The sequence below is a fragment of the Rhipicephalus sanguineus genome, chromosome 6 (assembly GCF_013339695.2).
Source record: "Rhipicephalus sanguineus isolate Rsan-2018 chromosome 6, BIME_Rsan_1.4, whole genome shotgun sequence".
Classification (NCBI taxonomy): Eukaryota; Metazoa; Arthropoda; class Arachnida; order Ixodida; family Ixodidae; genus Rhipicephalus; species Rhipicephalus sanguineus.
In genome coordinates, this window is record NC_051181.1 from 136149304 (window position 1) to 136171849 (window position 22546).

Below are 22546 nucleotides of genomic sequence, written 5' to 3' on the forward strand. Positions count from 1 at the left end.
TGGTCGCTGTTCGTTTCTTCACCTTGAGATCTCAATTATCTTTGTTTTCTCTTTCTCTATCCAGTTATACCTCGGTGAACTACATAGTCGAGTGCTCGGTGAATTGCTGCTGAGCGCCAGGCTACGCGCTGTATTCACAGCAGCTGCGGGCGCAAGGAATGATGATCTGTTCATGTTTGTGCCACACACTGGGCACAACCCGCTATGGTAACTTAGCAGGTAGGGTGTCGCGTTGCTAAGCTCGGGATGCGGGTTCGATTCCCGGCCACGGTCGCATTTAGAAGACGGCGAAATGCAAGAACACCCGCGTACTCATGTTTAGGTGCATGTTAAATAGCCCCAGGTGGTGAAAATCAATCCGGAGCCATACACTACGACGTGACTCATGATCGTGTCGTGGTTTTAGCGCGCGTAAAACACCACGAATTATTATTATTACACTGGGCATTGCCACACATCGGGCAGAATCTATCACACAATCAATTTCTAACTATGCAAACCTGGCCAGCTTAAGTAAGGTTAAGTTCTTTTCTCTATGGGCACTGAGAGACAACTACGCTTTTCCGCAAAAATCGCGTGGTGTTGACCAGAAGGATGCGGCTTCTCTGAATTTGCATTCGTAGCATTTTAGGGGCCCGGGCTGTCTTATGCTCCTATATTTTATCTCCTGTCATCTGTCGTCTGCGGTCATTTCACGTCGCCGCTTGGCGTCACGCAGGCAAAACCATGAATAGCGTAGCCTTGTACAGCAATAGCCACGTATAGTATAGTATAGCAAAGATGCGGGAGAGCAAGGGGAGGGTGCAGAGGAGAGAAAAGAGGAGGGTAGAGGGTAAAGCATTGCGTAAGCCTGTATTATGGCTTCAAGACACACATGTATAGCATAGCCATGTGTAGTATAGTATAGCAAGGGTGTGGGTAAGGTAAGAGAGGGTGAGGGAAAAGAGGTGGAGAGAGGGGAAAGCATGGCATAACCATATATAGTATATTATAGTATAGTATAGTATAGTATAGTATAGTATAGTATAGTATAGTAAGGGCTGGGCAAAGATACTTTGAAGTTGTATCGCGATACGATACAAGATACTCAGGCATGAAGTATTGGAGATACAGATACAAGATACTGCTGCAATAATTGTATCCGATACGATACTTGGCAATCGTATCTTAAGATACTTCGATACATTCTCAAATTTGTTATTATAGATCCATATAATGTAGCAGCAAGCGCCTATACACGAAAATGTCTGCCTGAAAATTTATTACCTGTGGCCTATTTTGTTTCACTTGAATGAAATGTCTATTAGTATCTCAGAAGTTTTGCCCTTCTTACTCAAAGTACATTAGTTTGCTTCCGAAACAACTTATTGGGGCTTCTTTTAGTTTCTTCACAGGACAACTCTTTATACACTTCGCTGACAGTGGTTCTTGCTTGTCATTTTTGCAGTTTATGGGAGTCGCTGCTCAGCTTGCGACCAGTCAGCTGGTTGCCATATAATCACAATAATGGCAATAAGAAGCCTTCTCACGACGGTGCAAATACCGGTGTGGACTTTTACCTTGTCCGTAAAAGACAGTTTGCACAATACCGTATACCGGACAGGTGTATAGCAGCAACAACGCTGGTAGCAACTTTTTTTAGGGGGGGGGGGGGGGGGAGTGGGGAACGCATGGTGCATACGGGGTTTGAGACCGTTCGCTAGCGGCCCGGCCGCCACAAATGACCATCTCCGTCCCATTTGTTATAAGTACGTTCGTCAGCTACACAGACATGACTGGTCTCAAGCATTCCTTTCGTGAGGAACATGTGGTCACCATGTGCTGAAACATAACCGCGGAACAAAAACTCTATATTTCAGAATCCGCGTCCAGATATCAGTCATTCTGTACATCGGTATCGATGTTTCTCGAATCCTAACTCCACATCCCCTTCAGAAATGACCTATATATGAGATATGGGAAAGGCTTCCTTTCAAATGGCAACGTCATTTTGTTCAAACTCTCTCCGACCCCACCATCGTCACTGTCCCGGCACTTTGAGCTAAATTTCGCGACTGCGGCCCGCCAAGCTGAATTTCAGACCCCTGGTGTATATGTAGATGACGTAAAACTGCAATGAATTTCCTTGTTCTACTTAGCTGCTGGCGTAAGGGATTCTTTGTTGATATACTCACTAACGTGCAATTTTTTAGCAATTTTTCTTCAACGAGAGAACATGTACAACACAAAAATGTCTCGCACGTATTGTATAGTTGCACAAAGCGTCGCAGGACACTGCCGCTATTCGCGCTATTGCCGCTTATAGCTCCAATAACGCGGCGATTAGTAATGCGAAAAATATTTAAGAAGGCCTAAAACAGGAAAACAAATATAAATAAAATAGAGAGGTGGTTGTGTATCAAACATTCACGTTGAATGAGTACAGAAACACGATACAGACGGCACCATTAATAGCTATGAGCATGAAGTCTTACCTGTGGAGACAATAAGAAATTCCCTGCCTATGGAAAATTGCCCGAAACGGCTCGTTGGGACGCTCGTGAGTAAAAGGGAGCATTCAGTAAAACAAAGTTTCTCGAATCCCCTCCTTAACATCTTTAAGATGGCTCTTAATGATTTCCATTATTATAATGCAAACTCAATTTGGCTGTTTTCTTAAGCGGTAAGCAGAATATTTTGTACTGTATACTCGAGGCGAGTCCACATAATAATATATTTGTTTTCAAACTCGCCTTGGCAAGGTGCAAATGTGTAAACAGTAGAAGAAATAAAGCATACAGTTAGAAGAACATAAAAAAAAAGCAGGAATATTATTTTGGGAGCGCGTTACAATAGACATACTGCAGTGACCAGACCGGAAAAACAGTGCAGAGACCTAGGTAATGTGTGTGGTGCAAGTTGACAGCTAAGAAAGCACTTGTGGTAATATTCAAATTATGAATTCATAAATTTTTTGAATAAATGTAGATGGAATCGAAAAATACGGGGCACCAAGATATTTTCTGTGAGGTAAACGCTTGCTCTTTTAGATCTAGCATCAGTACCAGTGGTGCTAAAGTTGTTAGAATCTTACTTGCATATAAGTTAATTCATTGCATGCAAGTGAAACTTACATCCACGAGATCTTTCAAATCGCTGATATGTAAAATCTATGCGACGCAAAGCAACCCCATTCTTGCACGCATCGCATTTCTGTTATGGAGCAAGACGCAAGAGAATCGCCAATGACGATACTGCAACAAGATCAAATTTTGCGCGATAGGCGCCGCATGCAGTGGAGTACGCGGCGCAGTACAGTGGCTAAGAGCAAGCGTCGCTGCTTTGGTGCAACTAAAAAGGAAAGAAATCGAGAAAACAAAAGGGACGTGGGCTGCACAAATGACTTCCACGTGCTTGTCTTCCTGACCTTCTACCCTCACTGGACGACTCTGGCGTAAAAGTAACGTCACTGATCTTAGACTTATTCAGATGGCTTAGTGGCACCAGTACCAGCTTGAGAAGCGGAGCTTGGCCAGCGATTATTGTTTCGCACGGTTGTGTTGCGAAAGAAGTATCTTGTATCTTAAGATACACGATACATTATCGAATGTATCGGAAATACAGATACAGATACTCGTCTTTCGAGACGTATCGCGATACAGATACACGATACCCATAGAGTATCTAAGATAGTATCTAAGATACATGTATCTTCGATACTGCCCAGCACTGAGTATAGTATAGTATAGTATAGTATAGTATAGTATAACAAGGGGGCATGAAAGGAATTTGAGAGTGAGGAGAAGAGGAGAGGGTAAATCTGCATAGCTGCATAGGAGTGCTGTGAGCGTGAGGAGGAAGGAAAGGTGGAGAAGAGTGTAAAGCGTGGCATAGCCGTGTATAATATAGTATAGCAAAGGGATGCGAAAAGTAAGAAAGGGTGAGGAGGAGAGAAAAGCGGAGGGGAGAGAACACCGCTGCATCACAAGTGAACGTTTCCTTTACCGCCGTGGACACCGACCAGCCTGAACATTTGGAACGCCAGCGTCGCCGAAGGGCACTGCTCTGCACCAGTAGCATAGCCAGAATTTTTTTGCGGGGGGGGGGGGGGGGTGGAGGTGTTCAACCATGCTTTATGTACGTTCGAGCGTGCGTTTGCTCTGCACTTCCTACAGATTTCAAGTTGAGTACAACTGCATACATTTTTCTTTCTTAGTTTCTCTCTCACACCCTTGCCGCAATATGAGGGAATGTATTATCTCAAAGTGCTTAGAATTACGCATTATTAACGACCTCCTTTTTTTCAGTTGATTTATGTTGTCCCTGCAGCTTGCATCTTTATCATTATTTACCTTCCTAGTTTCCAAATTCAGTAATTCGGTTACTGTTTCGCTAATGCCCAAACACGTCCTTCCCTTTAAACATAATATGCCAAAACAGCCGAGTACGTAGTTCTGATGATTAACCATTCAGCCTTGTACCTTCTGGAAAGACAGGGGCGGCCTTCAACGGCCCTGCAGCGTAAAAGTTTCATTAATGGACTCGCTGGAGCGTGAGAGGCGTGGGTGCGCTTTTCATTCGGTACTTTCCCTGTGAGTAAAGCTCATTTAAAGAAAATCAGGTGCAGAGTATCACTGGTTTTCAGCGAGGAGGAAAATGCAGGATAAAGTGAAATAGCTTTAGACTAACTCCTACGCATTTACTCTTCCGGTCTATATTTCGCCCTAATTATACTTATATAATAGTTATGTCCATTACTTTGCATAACGCTAGTGTTTATGTTCGAATTTTACATCAGGAAAACGGTGGTTGTGATGATGATGCGAAACTATCCCAAGGAAATTCCGGTTCGCCTCCTATAAGGTGATTCAGTACGCTAAAGGGATGCTAAAGTTAAACATGAAATCAGTTTAGACAGACAATTCATTCTTCTAGAACACTGTTCTAATTAGTTTCGTCATCGTAGCAAAACTAATAGAAGTCGGAATGATGGTTAACGTTTCATTTTTGAATTTCGCGCCGAAACTTCAGCGCGTCGTAAGTGTGACGTCGCAAATTTCAAAGCCTCTATTTTGGCCACATTGGCTCAATCAAGTTTTTTGAAACTTGCGACGTTAAGGCTTCGGATCCCTCACAACACAACTTAAACAACATTTCCCCGATAAGCGATTGCGCAGACCGCAGCAGACGCCTTCGAAATCTAAGGCGTCACGGAGAGCTGGTGCGGTAACATCAAGATGGCGTTGACACCTGTATTTCTTTTTTCTGCGCCGCTTAACAAGCGCCTTCTCGCGGTAAGAGTGGCGCTTTAGGTATTGTGAAATTGTAATTTACTAATTCTAGAATAATTGTTTTATCAGCGTAGCTGTTTGTGCTCGGAGAAAGTCCGTTAGGCGCGAACAAAAGCTATCATCATCACTCTGCCAGTACGCGCTCTCTTATCGTCCTCTTCATGATATTCTACTTCGCTCCCAGAGCACGTGCGCCGATTGGTCCGGCTTGGGATGCAACGACTTGGATAAGCGAGAAAACGAGTACAGAGGGAAAGAAAGAGACAGAAATAAGGACGTAGAAAGCGAGAGAAACAAGGGGAAGAAGGACACAAAGGACACAGAGAGCAAGAAAGAAAGAAAGAAAGAAAGAAAGAAAATGAAAGCAAGAGAGGAATAAATATATATATAGAAACATATAAAAAGAAAAAGGTAGAGAGAGAAAGAAAGCGTACCGTTGGCACGCATAGTACAGTATAGCAAAGATATGGGAAATGGAAGTGAGGGTGAAGAGTAGAGAGAGGAGGAGGGGAGAAGGTGAACCATCGCATAGCTATGTATTGCACAGTATATCAAGGGGTGGAAAAGGGTAGCGAGGATGAGTGATGTTAGGGTGAGGAGGATGGGAAAGGGTGAAACATAGCATAGCCAAATACAGTGCAGTACAGCATGGGGTGGGAAAGGAAAGTGAGGATGAGGAGGAGAGAAATGAGGAGGGGAACGCCACCAGCTCCCCTCTTTCCTCAACCTTCGCACCAATAGTGCGTAGCTGCACCAGTTTTTAACACCAAAGTGTTTCACGTCGGGGTCCGCCAAGACTTCAGTGACGCATTTCCGTCACGGAAATGACGCCAAAAAGATGCACACGATCAGATGGCAAAGAAAAACTGCAGAAAATAAGAGGTCCATCAACGGGAGTCGAACCCACGACCTATCTTTCCGCAGTAATAGGTGCCGTGCAAGCTGTCCACTGTGCCACGGTGACACGCTATATAGACTTTACAAACACGCCTTTTATATCTCACACTTTCCTGTCACAGTGCCCTTAGTCAGCGGGGTGGTGTCGCCGTCTGCGTGTGATAAAGTGAAGTAATTTATTAAGACCGTTGCCTCCGCGGTTCGCTCCTACAACGTCGTTGCTGCGCGTCCGTCCCATTCGGCGCGTTACAATAGGAGAAGCGCAATTTCGTCAACGCCTTAACACACAGCGAGGTGGCGACCTCAGCCAAAGCCTCGGCCTCGCACTCATAGCATCCATCCATAATAAAAATAGCTCTGCGACGCGCGGCTGCCTCGCCTGGCTGTAACACCGCGTTCTGCGCTTAGGGATGAACCATGGTTTTCTTCTCTTTAGTTGCCCTTTAAGAGCGCATATTCGTTGCAATGATGAAATGTGCGGTACAAAAAAAAGGTTACTTCAAGGAACGACAGCAACAGCTTTATGAAATGCAATAAATGTAAAGGCAGGATGCATCCTAAGGATCACACGTCTGATTACGTGAAAAGCGAGGAAAAAATTCCATCAGAAATGTTTCACGAGTTTCGCGTTGATCTCTGCTTTCTGAACGAAGGTCTGCAGTACAGCAGACCCTCGTTCAGATGTACATGAGAAGCTACTTAGCTTCTCATGTAGTACATAGTATACGACGAGCTACCTTTCTATGTAACGTCCCAGAATACCTGAAACACGTTCTGTGTGAATGCAGGCGATACGCATCAGAGAGACGATCTCTGAAGGCGGCTTTGCACCTTCAACGGAACTGGTGTTTAGAACTGCGACATATTCTGGGCCCATGGCAAAGCTGCACCTGTGCGTTACGCGCCACGAAAGCACTGCTGACTTTCTTGTGGGCCACAAGCTGAACGAAACATTGTAAACAGTGTAGTCTATGTGTGTGTGCGTGGCTGTATGTGTTATGCGGTGATCAGTGTATATAACGTAGTCATCACCAAGAACCTGGAGTAGCATGTCACACAAATAGCCAGGCTAACATTTCCAGCTTTTCATTAAAACATTTCTCTCTCTCTTTCTTACTTCAGCCGCAAATTAAATTACCGGTCTCAGTTTGAAAATCACGGATGCAATTATGAAGAATTGTGTGAACGTCGTGAGGATTCAATACAAATTAGCGCGTTCCTGCTTTATCGGAAAAGCCACAGAATCTGCTAATTAGAGGGTAATTATTGCGGTCGCTTCTTTTGCAGCTGCATTAGTGCTACTCTTATCGGCAATAGCACGGGCAATAGGGACGAAACCTAGTTACGCTCGCAACATTTCAAATTAACAGAAGAGTGACTTCCGCTTCGATTTCTAACACGTTTCTTTTTCTCATGATGCGAGGCACTTTTTTTTTTCCGCTGACATGCTGCTTTATAAAGTCAGTTACGGTATTCATGCAAATTAAGCAGTTTTCGCGCTTATATATATTTCTTGGAGCTGATTTATTAAGGCAAAAGCGTAAGATGCCTCATCAAAAGTGAAAATTGACCGTCGGGGTCCCGCGTCGTTGGCGCCAACACGAGTGATGAAAAAAATCATCACACGATGACGTCACCATATGACGTCATCATGGCGTCGCATATAGCACCGAAATCTGTGACGTCATCATGGCAGCTCTATGAGGTCACATAACGTGACGTCACACAATGACATCATCCCGTGACGTCAGACAGTGACGTTATCACATGACCTCGTCGCTTCGCAAAGGTTGGCCGATCACGGAGGCAGTGCAAAGCCAGGTGAGCTGCAGAAAGCTTGCAATGCCTCCGATCCTCGAAGCAGTGCAAAATCACGTTAGGTGCACAAAGCTTTCGGTGGGGGGCGGGGGAAGATCAATACTGATCTTCCCCCGACTGAGAAGAAGAAAAACACATGGTTGACCCTCCGTCATAGGAATCGGCATAACACGAAAGTAAAACGTACGTGTCTTTACAGAAGTAGTAGGGTGCTTACTGTACATTGATATAAGAGAGCTTGCAGAATGTCTATGGTGTTTGGCAACTATAGCACCGTTTAACTTCGACGCACCCACGTTGACGTTTGGTGGCGCATCTCCATCCCGACTACTAACGTCCATGATCAATGATTGAAGAAATCTCTGTAGTAGCAGTAGCAGTTAACGGTGAGAGCGTACGGAGGAAGCAATGTGACAGCCAGAAGAGCTTCACTTCACTTTACCGCTCCCAGACGGCGACACCACCCCGCGGACCAAGATCACTGTGAGAGGAAAGTGTGAGATACAAAAGGCGCGTTTGTAAAGTCTCCAGAGTGTGTGACCGTGGCGCAGTAGAATAAAGAAAAAAATTACGCCATGTCCCGCTAAAGGGGACCATGAGGCGATGCGAAGCAGCGTTTCGGAATGTCGAGCCCGCGTTTCAGAGGGGGAACGGAGAGGGCGAGGGAAGAGGGGAAGTGGGCGAGTGGAGAGGAGGTGTGTGGAGAGGGTTTGCACATGTGCAGTAAGGGTGGTCACGCCGCACACCACCGGTTTGAACTGCGCCATAAGATGCTTCGCATCTAAAAAAAGATCGTGGCGCAGTGGATAGCGTGCACGGCATCCGTTGTCGCGGACCGAGAGGTCGTAGGCTCGACTCCCGTTGGTGAGACTTTTTTCTTCTGTTTTTCTTTGCCATCTGATTTTGTGCATTTTTGGTGTCATTTTCGTGACGGAAATTTGTCATTGAAGTCTTGGTGGACCCCGACATAAAACAAAAAGATAGTTTTCGCCTTGTTGGGTGAATGCATAAGGGACCCTGTGAAATTTTACGTTATGGCCGCAGAATTTCTCACTTCATTGTGACAGCTCTATTTTGTCGGTACTCTTTAGAGCACGCACACATAACAACCGGACATGCGTCTGGTTAACCTCCCTGTCTTTCCTTGCTTCTTACTCTGTACGCACACACAGACAAAGCTGACATACATCCCTTCTGAACTTTCTATGTTAACTTAAATGTTGGCGTTAGTGGTAAAAATTTCTTTGATTTTTGTTGTAGAGTGAGATAAGAGAGATGAATGATCAGTGTCTTCTATCAGCCCATGCTGCCTGCCTCAGTTGGCACCAGTGAAAATTTATGGACGCCCTGAATGCTCTTGCTATGTTTTACGATACATCTCTGGTATCACGTGTGTGTGTGTATGTATGTATGTATGTATGTATGTATGTATGTATGTATGTATGTATGTATGTATGTATGTATGTATGTATGTATGTATGTATGTATGTATGTATGTATGTATGTATGTATGTACAATCGGCGTCAAATTAAACCCGAACAGAAGCCTTCGCATGGTATAGTGCGCGCCGTCCTGTCATCACCATTGACAGGTTGCGCATCCGGTTTGACCAGTTTGACTGCACTGCGCATATGCGCGCCTGTCCATGGTGACAACTAGGCAGCGCGCACTATACCATCGCGAAGGCTTGCCGGTGTTCGGGTTTCATTTGACGCCGATAGTACAGACACGTATTGCAGGCTGAGGCAATTATTTTATTTTAAGTACAGGCACGTAGGCAAGGAGGAGGCCAAGGCCACCCCCACCCCGAAATTCGTCCAGCCTTGTATATTCCCGGGCAACGTTGTTTTCTTCTTGCCATGGAAAGACTTTCTTTCGAACAATTAGGCCTTGGGCTCTACCCCCCCCCCCCCCTCCGGAAAAAAAGTCCTGGCTACGTGGCTGTGTATGTATGTACAAGGGGTGTTCAAATGAAAAGGTACTAAACGACACTGTGGGTATAAATGAAGACTTTATTCAATGCATACACCATAGGCCTGAGCACAACGATCCCGTTGATGAACGAGCTGAAGGATTTCTTTTTCCCAGAATTCCTGTGCTCGTGACGAAACCCAGTCCTTCATAGCATCCTTGAGCTCTTCGTCGTTTGAAGCTCTTCGTTTGAAGCGCCTCCCATTTTTTCCCGTACATGGACAGATAGTCTTCCCCGTATACGGCCAGCATCCGGCAGGGTGTAGTGGCCGGTCTAACACCTTGCGCTGTCAGGAATCGGATAAAGGCTATATGCTCCTCAGCTGTCGCATTTCGCAATCTGAACCCCATGAAACTTTGGGTATTCAATGGCAATATCAAAGTCTTAAATTGAAGTAGAACCCCTTATATTGGACCTGAAAACAAGAGGAATATTGTAAAAACCTCTAACAGGCGATATTTTCTTACTCGAAAGAGAGGTTGGGGAGTCAAGCTGAGTTTCATCTTTCTGAAGCGAGAGGAAATATTTTAACGTTATCATATGCAATCTAGATGCAGCTTCATAGTGGTTCGTGATCAATAACGAGAAATTCTTCACTACGAACCTACATCTCGGCGTGTCTATTCAAACCTAACCTTCCCGGTTGTTTTTATATAACCGTGCTTCAAGAAACAACTGTCCCTAGTCAACTGATTGGTTTCATGTCCTGGTTAATATCCTCCTCTTTGATCTCTCTAATCGCTGTTCCGCAGAATTCCTCCCCTCCCTCCCTTTCTCTTCTGCCTGAAAGATTAAAGCTTGCTGCCTCTGGATGGCAATAGCTTGCAGTAAGCTTGGTGCTCAAATTGCTCTCATCAAGGGTACGCGCACTTCAGTGAACATATCTTCCTTTCCGTCTACGCTATTCTGAAGAAGGTTTTTAGTTTAAAATGAACGGCGCGAGTATTTATCAGTCGGCATACGGGCTTACTTGTTGTGCATTTCTTGCTCTAACATATAATACCGTACAGAACTAACCTACGCGTTCTTTGAAGTTTAAACCAGTTTCATAACCTAACGAAGACGTATCTTCAACGTATGTTAACAAGGGGGCGGGGGGGTGTCATGAAACTTTGGGTATTCAATGGCAATATCAAAGTGTTAAATTGAAGTAGAACCGCTTATAATGGACCTGTAAACAAGACGAAAATTGTAAAAATGCCTAACAGGAATTTTATTACCTAAGCAGCTCAGCGATCGGCAATTAAATGCAGCCGATACGACTGGGGAAAAAAACGTCGCATAATTAACGAGCGTGTACCGCGCTCACAGAGTGAAACGCGACAGTGTAGGGTTAACTAAAGCAAGTACATTAGTTTTCACCGGCTTCATTTCGTGTCATGTTTGCCTGATTTAGGCTACATCAGAGCCACCATTATCTTTAGCGATCGATTCGTATGCGACATGTCGTGGTGAACTCGAGCAATTGCTCACAAAAGTCGTTGTACCAAACATTTTGACGTCGCGTTTCAATCCGTGAGCAGTGTACATACGGTCGTTGCCGGGAACGTATTCATGCATGGAGCAGCAAACGATGCTAGGGGCTACGGAGTGCATTGCTCTGCTACTGTCCTCGATTTCATGGAGAATACAAACACTCCTTAACGCGTTGCGGCGACTGGTCGATCGGCTTCGTTCTCAGCAGGTGGTACGGCAGAACATCATCCCCAACGCTCGTCAGCACACAAGGCAATATAAAGGCACTTCTGTCCTCCTTGAGGATGACCTAGATATACATACAAGAAACTACTTCATGCGCCAGAGGGCAGGATGCAGGCTATTTAAAGAGACACTAAAGTGAAACGATGAATTGGTTTAAAATAATAATTTATGCTCTGAGAACTCTAATGTCACTAATTTCACCATCAGAGGTCTACTAATAGAGGAGAAAACAAAGGTCAACGTTTGGTTTTTGAATTTTGCGCCTAAAGCACCGCGCCTGACGTCACGGATTTGAAAGCGTTTTTTCGTGTTTTAGCTATTTTGGCTTAGCAAAATTTCGCGAACCTTGGTATGTTGAAGTTCGGGCTTCCTTGGAAGGCAATGTGCTTCATTTTTAGCGCTTAAGGAGTACGTAGGCCCTCGTAGACGCCGTCAAAATTATGACGTCACGGCGTTCGGTGAGGGAACCTCAATTTGGGGTCGCCACCCGCATTTTCCTTTTGCGCGTTTTCTCGCTTACCAAGCGTCTTCTTGCGACAAGCGTGGTGTTTTTGGTGTCCTGATGCAGTGATTTACTTATGCGAGAAAAATTCTTTTTCTCTTTAGCGTCTCTTTGAAGTACGTGCGCGGCTGCTCAGGTGGGAAAAAGGTAGTTGGTATGCTCTGGTGACCATCTAGGACCACAAAATATTTTGCGGTTGATGTTCACCCGCGATTTCTTGTATCCAGCTGGACCCACGTTTGGCTCTTTTCCGTAAGTTTTTGTGAATATAGCCAAAGCAGTTTCGAAGACGGAATGCCCGCCGACTATCGCTAGATTTCGCGCAGACTCATTGGTGCCTGTATTATACAAAAAGCGACGCCCCTTTGTCGCGTCGTGATTCGCTTTACCTTCAGTATAGTACTGACACGGTGTTTGGGTGTTAAAACACTTATTTGCTCCCTCCTTCAAGTGGAGTAATGAACGAAATGCACTCCACATTTACTTTACAGCGTCTACAACATGTCGAGCAACTCGCAAGTGCCGGTGCACTCCATTTACGCACTGGTAGTTTGCCTTTTATCGCATGCAAGCATACACCCCTCCCTTCGCTACACCTAGCGAAAGGAGAGTGCCCGCGCCGAATGCTTTCTGCGCCTAACGTGGTTTTGCACTGCCTCCGTGATCGGGCCATCTTTGACCAAGCCCGTTGTCATACGATGACTTCATCATGTGACGTCACGTCATGACCACGTTACAAATTTTTTGCAATCTGTGACGTCAAGATGACGTCATATGTTGACTTCATCATGTGATGATTTTTTGCATCACTCGTCTTGACGGCGACGCCAAAGGTCAATTTTCGCGTTCGATGAGATATCTAAGGCTTTCGCCTTATAGTAGGCCCCGAGAAGTGCATTAAAAAAAACATGGTTGATCCCTCCGTCATAAAAATTGATAAAACGAAAGTAAAACGTGTCCTCACAGAAGTAGTTGAATGTTTACTGTACATTGATATAAGAGAGCTTGTAGAATGTCTATTGGTGTTTGGCAGTTACAGCGCCGTTTAACGTGAATGCACCCACGTTGACGCTTGGTGGCACATCTCCATCCCGACGGCTAACGTCCATGATCAATGATTACACAAAGCTTTGCGGTAACTGTAGTAGTTAACGGTGAGAGCGTAATCAGAGAAAGCGGTGTGGCAGCCAGAAGAGCGTCGCTCATTGGGCGCAGAGCTTCCTGCCGCATGTTAAAGAGTTATTGAACACCACGGCAGGACTAGAGAGAAACGCAACGCGCGTCGTCCTCTAGCCCGGCAGCGATTTTTCTCGGGGCAAGCGTACGCGGACAACGCGGTCTTACAACCAGGCGAGGCAGGCGCGCGTCGCAGAGCTATATTTAATATGGATGGATGCTATGAGTGAGACCGAGGCTTTGGGTAAGGTCGCCCCCTCGCGGTGTGAGGCTTTGATAAAAATTGCACTTCTCCTATTGGAAACACGCTGAATGGGACGGACGCGTAGCAACGACGCGTTGTAGGAGGCAATCGCGGAGGCCACGGTCATGACACATACTTCACTTTACCGCTCCCAGACGGCGACATCATCCGGCCGACCAAGAGCACTGTGATATTAAAGTGTGAGAAATAAAAGGCGCGTTTGTAAAGCCTCCAGAGTTTGTGACCATGGCGCAGTGGATAGCGTGCCCGGCATCTGTTATCGCGGACCGAAACTTCGTGGGTTCGACTCCCTTTGATGCAATCGTTTTTCTTCGAGTTTTTCTTTGCCATCTGATGGAATGCATTTTTCGACGTCATTTCCGTGACGGAAATACGTCACTGAATTCTTGGTGGGCCCTGCCATAAAACACCTTCGTGTTAATACTCAAACAGCGATCTGCCTTGGTTCTAACCGCAACGACACGGTCCGTGGGTCCTTCAGAAATGAAGTTTCTCTCCCTCTATTTCTTTCTTACTCTCTCTCTCTCTCTCTCTCTTAAACTTTCATTATATATCTGTGTTTATTAGCAGCCTGGCATCTTACCTGGGGTCGAGGCTCACTCTCTGATGGAGCAGCGTAGTGAGCACGAAGAGGAAGCAGTTGAAGAGGTTGAAGCGGTTTTCCATGCACTCCCCGCCCTTCCCGTCATCCACCAGCATCCACTCGCGGAAACTGAGACGCGCGCTGATGTACATCACGAATATGGTGCACGCTGTAGCCAGAAGAATGTAAATCCACACCTGCAATACACAATCCCCCAGGGTGAGAAATTGATAGCCAAAACAAATGTTACATTCATATTTGTTGCAAACAAATACGAGTGCTTCACTGCTCAGAGGATTGCGATGAAACATACACTATAAGAAGAGGTATCTTGTTTTGTGGATGTACAGTAGGCTTCAAAAGTTTAGGGACCACTAGGCCTGACAAAACTTTGAATGTTCCAGCAATTCGTGAATGTATTCGGTCGAGCTGCACTGTGCATGTTGTTAACGCGTTTTAGAACAGGTCAGCAATCTAAATTCAAGGCTACCGGCCGAAGCAGCGGGAATATTCAGCTTTTCCTTGTGCCCCGTGGTCCTTAAATTGTTGACACGGACTGGAAGTTCCACCTATAACTAACAGGTAATATTTCTCCAAACAAAAGGTTTTGTTAAAGCAATATTTTGTAAACGAGAGAAATTAGCTGATGCTATTTCGCGAATTGTGTGATCATGCACTGTGAGGGTGCACTCAACCGTGAGCAAGTCTAGCTAGTCTAGAAAAAAAAGTGTTTTTATTTCTGGAGTCACCGGTCCCTATAACATTATTTCTACATAGTCCTTGCTAGCAGATTCTAAACATTTCCATACTTCGCGAAAGCTTGGATGTGTCCTGACACAAGAAAGTTTATCAGACATCTTATCTGTTGACCTTTAAAACGTTCAATGAACGTGCATTTCCAAACGAAATGGCAATGCGTAGTTTGTGCTCTCATGACATATTTCATCGTTTGGTTCGGGCAGCCGAAATGGCGTTTCTTTTTTTTCCTTTTGTTTTAGAACAACGTTAGTTGTTCAAAGTTCATCCAATCGCGTTCCCAACGGACAAACCCGAAGCGTGTAAAAATACCGAACCCAGTAGTCGTGATGTTTATGTTGAACCAGAAGCACGTTACTCGATCATCCTCAGTTCATTATTACACACACGGTACCGAATTATAAGCGCTTTTTGCAGTTGTCCCAAAACGTTAGCACCTGTTCGGGAACCTACAAGAAAGCCTTCATTAAATGCGCCACTTATTTTACAGGGATACTTTTGGGGTAATTTAGGGATAATACAGAGTAGCTTTAACGTGCGTGCGGGAGTAGCGTCCTCTGTCGAACGCTTGAGCGCCTCGAGCGTGCCCGCAATCTCGGAAGGCCGCGCGCACTATTTCTCCGGTTCGATACACGAGGGCGGCAGTGGCCACATCGATAGGCGGTGTCCAAACTCATTTCCCAACAACGGTTCTTTCTTGAGCAACGGCCGCTGATTTCAGAGGCTATGCTCTTCTTCACTGCGAGCGTCGCCTTTCAATGGCGGGAGCCGGAATACTTCAATGACCGCACCCTCACCCCGCGGCGTAGCCAGAATTGTTTTCGTGGAAGTTCAAGCATACTTTGTGTATGTTCGTGCGTGTGTTTCAGGGAGTAACTCCCCCCCCCCCCCCCCCCCCTTTGGCTACGCCAGTGGCTCACTCTCAAAGAGGAAGCAAAAAGAAATTAGGAGTCAGCGAACCGCAGCACGATTGAAGTCGAAGATTCGCGCCCATTCGTGAAAGAGTGAAGGATATGGCTTAATGAACAGTTTTGCTTACCAAGGCTTACTGGGTGACGTAATGCTCTCTTCTAGTCTTTGGCTATTCAAATTATCGCAGAATTATCTTAATCCTTACGATCAATACCCTCTTTCTATCTCTTTATATGTTCGTTCCACCAAGTAACAGGTCAAAACTTTTATTTATGTTCGTCTCTCAGTTATTTTACCTTACTGACATGTTCCGTATGCCATGGTTCCTTACAGAATACATATAAATCCATATAAAATTCATATATTTTCCATATATTTCGGTAAGAGTCTTACGAAAACATACGGAATTACCGGAATCGCATACGGAACGTTTCACTAAGGTACCACAATGAATTATCTTTATCTATCCTTTAACATCTTCACCGTGTGAATATCCACGAGTGTGCAAAAAAACATTCACCGACGATTACAATACTGCCTAATGCGAATTCCGAGAGCAGCTTCGTGTTGGGGCAAGGCCAACTGTGTTTGAAGTTTTGGCTTCCGCAAGGTATAGACTACGCCATAAATCATAATTTTTGTGAAGTAGGACAGCACCCACTGCTCCATTATTCGTCTTTCTGCGGACAAGCGAGGTACCCGCTACACATCTGTAAGGTATTATGTGCACTTGGTTGACGCTGCATGAGGCTGAAGACGATCAGGAATTATGACTGAGCACTTTGCAGTGGGTGGGAAGCATTAAACCACACACTCGTTGCGCAATTAGCATTGTGTGACGCCTGGTTGTTATTTTACTCTTCTGCCGCCGTGTATTACACATGTTCACGCGATTCCTTGCCTGACATGGCCCCTGCATAGGGTGTTCTTGCAAAGGAGTTTCAAGCACGAGCGTGTTTCTATGGTATAATACTCGACTATCACGCAGAGGGCCCGGATTCAAATCCCATTCGATCCTGGATATTTTTTTAATTTTATTTTTTCATGTCTACTGGTTACGCCACCGACGGTGATGGCGACGGCAACGGCGACGGCGACGCCGCTCAACGCAGGGACGGGCACCGAAGAGCTGCGCTCTAAAAATCAAAACAACAAAACACTATTATGTGAGGCGGAGAGGACCACCACTTGCCTCTCGAGTGAGGGGCAGAAAGAATGACCAAATGCCACCGGGACTCCTTGGTTGTCCTTTCTTGGTGACCGCCACTAGGCCGGCCGTCATGTAGGGCAACGTGAAGTCGATCACCCGCTCGCGCATCTCGGTGATGGTCAGGTCGGCTAACGCCAGGTCGGCTTTCTGCGAACCACCATTGCAAAAGGTCAATCACAAAGAACTATTTGGTACCTTGTAGCAATGATGCAATGATATTCAATTCCATCTCAACAGGCATTATATTGGCAGCAGAATAAAGTCAATGGAAACAAAGTTATTTAATCTCAAAATGGTTTTAAAGACAACGTTTTCTTTACCTTCTTCCAGTTGGATCCTGTAACGCCCGGTGTGATTTCGAACGAAAAATATGCGCCAATCCTGAAGGCATTAGAATGGAAAGTTGGGCTAGTTGGAATGCTTGCATGATTGATGCAGCGCTAACGACGAAGACGAAAGGAACACAGAGAGCACAACACGAGCGCTGTCTCGCAAATGAAAGAGTTATTTAAAAAAACCGGGAAGACAATGCAGGGCATAGCAGACATGCGCAAAAGTTAAGACAGGAAAGCAAACCATTTAATATCACGGGCGCATTCTTAACACAAAAATGTTTGTCTGTGCGCATGTGCGCGTGTACCCGATATTGCGTTCACGTTAAAGAAACCCTATGGGTCCCTAATTAAGCGAGAAACAACGTGTCCATCAGCCATCTGTAGAAATTTCAGACCTTAGACCCTGCAATATCATGCTTATTTTTGCATTATTTCCCTCAAAAAGCCTGTTTTCAAGGCAATGTTGACTCCACACGCAGAAATACTATTTCCTTGCTTTAACGTCGCGAGCCTGGTACTTTCATGTCACGAACGGCGTTACGCGTAATCTGCGTCACATAGCAGTCTTGACGGGAAAAAGACTGCATTGAGTTTCCTAGACAGGAAACACAAGCAAGCGAGATGATTATTGTTGCAACCTGCGACAATAATCCGCAAACACGTTTGAGCGCCATCTCTTCAATATTAAGGAGACTAGAGCAGCGTCTACACGATTGAACTCCAATCCACAGATGGCGCTGCCAGCCTGAAGTTGTTGCAAAACTCAATGTCCGAATCGAAGGTAAACATTAGACAGAAGTCTGTCTGGTTGGGTAAGTAAACTGAGATAACTGATATTTATTCTCCAACCAAAGTTACGAAGACACGTAAAAACCCGACGTTTCGGAACCAGCTCGGTTCCTTCCTCAGGGGGGAGTGCGGCGGCTTAGCAGCGGCCTCTTTAAGGCACTCTCGCGGCGGTTAACGACCCCACGCATTACCGAAGAGCGTAGCCCATGCGCATACACCGGGGAGAGAGTTCCGAGTGAACGGTTGATATTTTGAGTGGTCCTCTGTATATGCCACGACTCCAGTAGTAACCTACTCCTCCACTTGGTTTCACTTTCGAGGATGGCGGTTCCGTTGAAGTCTATTCTGTGGTCAAACGTCTCTGCGTGCTCGGCGACGGCGCTGCGTTCTTTGTTGAGTTTACGGACGTCGTTGACGTGTTGCCTAATCCGTTCGGGGAAGTTTTTGGTCTCGCCGATGTATGACGAGGGGCAGTCGGCACACGGTATTTTGTAAACGACGCCGAGCTCCCTGTCCTTTGTTGGCCGGTCTTTCGGGTGGGGAAGGAAGCGGCCCGTGCTGCTCTTGAGGGTGACGATGGCTTGAGTCAAAGGACCCCACTCACTATTGACGAACTCTGCCGCCTACTGGAATTCTGCCTGTCCAGCACGTATTTTTCCTACAAAGGAACAATCTTCAGGCAAAACAGTGGAACCGCAATGGGGGCCTCCATCTCCGTCACAATGGCAAACCTGACCATGGAACATATAGAAAGGGAAGCACTTGGCTCCTTCTCGCCGCGACCCAAGCTCTTTCTTCGCTACGTGGACGATTGCTTTTGTGTCGTGAAGACATCTGAAATTGAAAACTTCAGACTGCACCTAAATTCCGTTCACCCAGCCATACAGTTCACGGTCGAGTGTGAACGCGACCGCACCCTCCCCTTTCTCGACGTCCAGGTGGCAAGAAGGGGCAGTAACTTGGAGTTCTCCGTTTACAGGAAGCCGACGCACACCGGCCGATACCTTCAATACGATTCGTCCCATCCTCCACCCACAAGGCCTCCGTTGTGTCCACATTACTTCAGAGAGCCAAAAAGATATGTTCCACTGACACGGAACGCCGGAAAGAAGAGGCCCGCGTAATTGCGGACCTCAGAAAAAACGGTTATCCCAGAAATTTCATTCGATCCGTCGCCCGCCGCGCAGAGAAAAAGAGGTTACGCGACTCCCAGCCAGCATTGACGAACAGCTCTCCAAAACGCGTGTCGGTCCCATACGTCCAGGGAGCCAGCGAGGCGTTGGCTCGGATTTTTAGAAAAGAAGGCGTGCACATCGCGCACGTGCCTTCATGCACACTGGGCCGCTTCCTTCCCCGCCCGAAAGACCGGCCAACAAAGGACAGGGAGCCCGGCGTCGTTTACAAAATACCGTGTGCCGACTGCCCCTCGTCATACATCGGCGAGACCAAAAACTTCCCCGAACGGATTAGGCAACACGTCAACGACGTCCGTAAACTCAACAAAGAACGCAGCGCCGTCGCCGAGCACGCAGAGACGTTTGACCACAGAATAGACTTCAACGGAACCGCCATCCTCGAAAGTGAAACAAAGTGGAGGAGGAGGTTACTACTGGAGTCGTGGCATATACAGAGGACCACTCAAAATATCAACCGTTCACTCGGAACTCTCCCCCCGGTGTATGCGCATGGGCTACGCTCTTCGGTAATGCGTGGGGTCGTTAACCGCCGCGAGAGTGCCTTAAAGAGGCCGCTGCCAAGCCGCCGCAGTCCCCCCTGAGGAAGGAACCGAGCTGGTTCCGAAACGTCGGGTTTTTACGTGTCTTCGTAACTTTGGTTGGAGAATAAATATCAGTTATCTCAATGTCCGAATCGATATGGCCTCCGAAATAATATAATATAGCGTTTGCACAGCACTCTTGGAGCGCTTAGATCGAAGTGCGAAAGAGTTCTTGATGCATCCGCAATATGACGCCACCCTGTCAACTGTACTTCAGTTTCGTTTTCAGTTTCAGTTTGTTAATAATTCGAATTACAGTGATTGCTACAAACAAATATGCAGACGAGGGTCCCAAAGTCAATGACTGCAAACGGGACCCTCGGTTAAAAACAAAAAAAAGAGAAGGTGTACAGCAAAAAGAGGAGACAACTATAAAATACAAGCTCAAAGAAAAAGAAGCATCAAAACATCAAAGAGCAACAGGAAACATCTGTAACATTAAAAAAACATCAAGTAAGCAACATAAATCATCTATACAACAAAAAATGGGGGATCAAAATGCAGGTTATCAGAGCTATCATAAAAAACACTACTAAAAAAACATGAGAAGTTTTAATTTATGCTTAAATGTGTTTAAAGAAGTTAGTTGTTTAGGTGATAGTGGGAGGTCATTCTAAATTTTAAGCGAAGAAAATGATATCATTTTACCATAGTTCGTTTTGCAGCGAGGAAGCAGAAAATCGAGATTTTGCGCAAACCTAGTGCAATTGGTATTAGTTCGTAACCTGACATCAATAAGTACACGTGGAAGGCGATTATGAAGTAATTTAAGGAAGAAAAGACTTAAATGATATCTAAATTTCAGAAACCAGAAATGGGTAGAATAGAGTTTTCCTGTATAAGTGTGAATGCATTGCATATAGCCATGTTCTGTAAATGTGGAATATATGAGAAGTGAACATCATAGATATTTCCCCATGAAGCGATTCCACAAGTAATATGACTATGAATGAACGCAAAGTATAATGATAATAAAGGCTGTAGTGGAAAATATGCTGGTGCTTTGATTCGCACTCTAATGCCAAAAGCGGTTTTTTGTTTAATGAATGCAATGTGATTAATAAATTTCAAGTTAGGATCTAGTTTTATTCCAAGAAATGACACACAGTCGGTCGCAGGTATTAAATGATTACTGAGAGTTACTTGTGGTACACATTACAACAATCTCTGATTAGATTTAAATAATATAAACTGAGTTTTTATAGGGTTTAAAATTAGATCATTTACCTGACACCACTCAACAACTCTTTCTAGTTTGTTGTTTACTTTAAAAAGTAAGGTTGTTATGGACGTATCAGACACGGAAATAGTAGCGTCATCCGCATATAAAGTGGTATTAGAGAGCTTAAGAAAATCAGGTGAATCATTAATATATATGCAAGACAGCAAGGGTCCCAATATTGGTCCCTGTGGTGCGCCTGGATTAAAAAGTCTTCATTCGGAAAATATTCCGCCTGATTGTTCTCGATTATGTAAATAATTTTGGTCATTGAAAAGTACTAATTCAGTGTGCCTTAATTTTGGCCATAAACGATGGTTCTCTAGGGAGCAGACCGCTGTTAGCTCTATGGGTTGTTTTTAATTAGTTTAATTAGTTAATATTTGTCGGGGTTTAACGTCCCAAGACCACGATATGATTATGAGGGACGTCGTAGTGGTGGGCTGCGGAAATTTTGACCACCTGGTGTTCTTTAAGGTGCACCTAAATCTAAGTACACCGACCTCTGTAATTTTTGCCTCCATCGAAAATGCGGCCGCTGTGGCCGAGATCCGACCTCGCGACGTTCGGGTCAGCAGTCCATTTTTAATTAATTGTGATTTATTTGTAAGAGAGTCCGGTATCATCGTGATGCAAGCTGCTCCTTTTCTGTTAGTCGAACTGTAACCATCAAGCTTAAACTGGCTAAAATAATCATAATATTTACCAAAAAACATTAAACTACCCGCCGCGGTGGTCTAGTGGTTGCGGTGCTCGACCGCTGGCTCTAAGGTCGCGGGATCGAATTCCGACCGCGGAAGCCGAGCTTCGATGGAGGTGAAATGCTACAGGCTCGTGCACTTTGATTTAGATGCAAGTTGAACACCAGATGGTCAACATTTCCGGAGCCCTCCACTACGGCGTCCCTCATAATCATACCGTGGTTTTGCGACGTAACAAACCAACAGTTATTATTATTAAAGAACATCAAACTAAACTGGGAATAATGGTTCAATTGCGCACCGTCCGTGCGCTGTTCACATAAAGATCAAGTAGGTACATTCTTTGTCAAACAAACTCATTTAGCACAGCAAGTAATGAGAATGTTCAAAACATGGCTGTTAAAAGTAAATTCTGGGGTCTTACTTGCCCCGATCCCTATTTGTCTATTAGACACGCCGTCAAGGCAGACTGTGAAAGAATTTCGACAAGTTATTCATGTTTTGCGGCCTGTTTTGACAGAATTATGTCAGTTCTTGCAACTTTTTTTTGTTTGCGCTTAAGTATTGAGCCTTTGTCATGACCATATACACACCCACGTAGCGAGTGATTACAAGAATGCTTCTAATTCATTTTTACCCTTCTGATTACGTATGTATATCAG

At 45.2% G+C, this 22546-nt stretch overlaps 1 protein-coding gene and 1 pseudogene across 3 annotated transcripts in view; one reads left to right on the top strand and one right to left on the bottom strand.

The window, feature by feature from the left end:
* Nucleotides 1-22546, top strand: part of LOC119396502 (homeobox protein slou-like) — a 346344-nt gene that overhangs the window by 84497 nt on the left and 239301 nt on the right. The window lies entirely within an intron of this gene.
* Nucleotides 1-22546, bottom strand: part of LOC119397579 (glutamate receptor ionotropic, kainate 2-like) — an 84692-nt pseudogene that overhangs the window by 17919 nt on the left and 44227 nt on the right.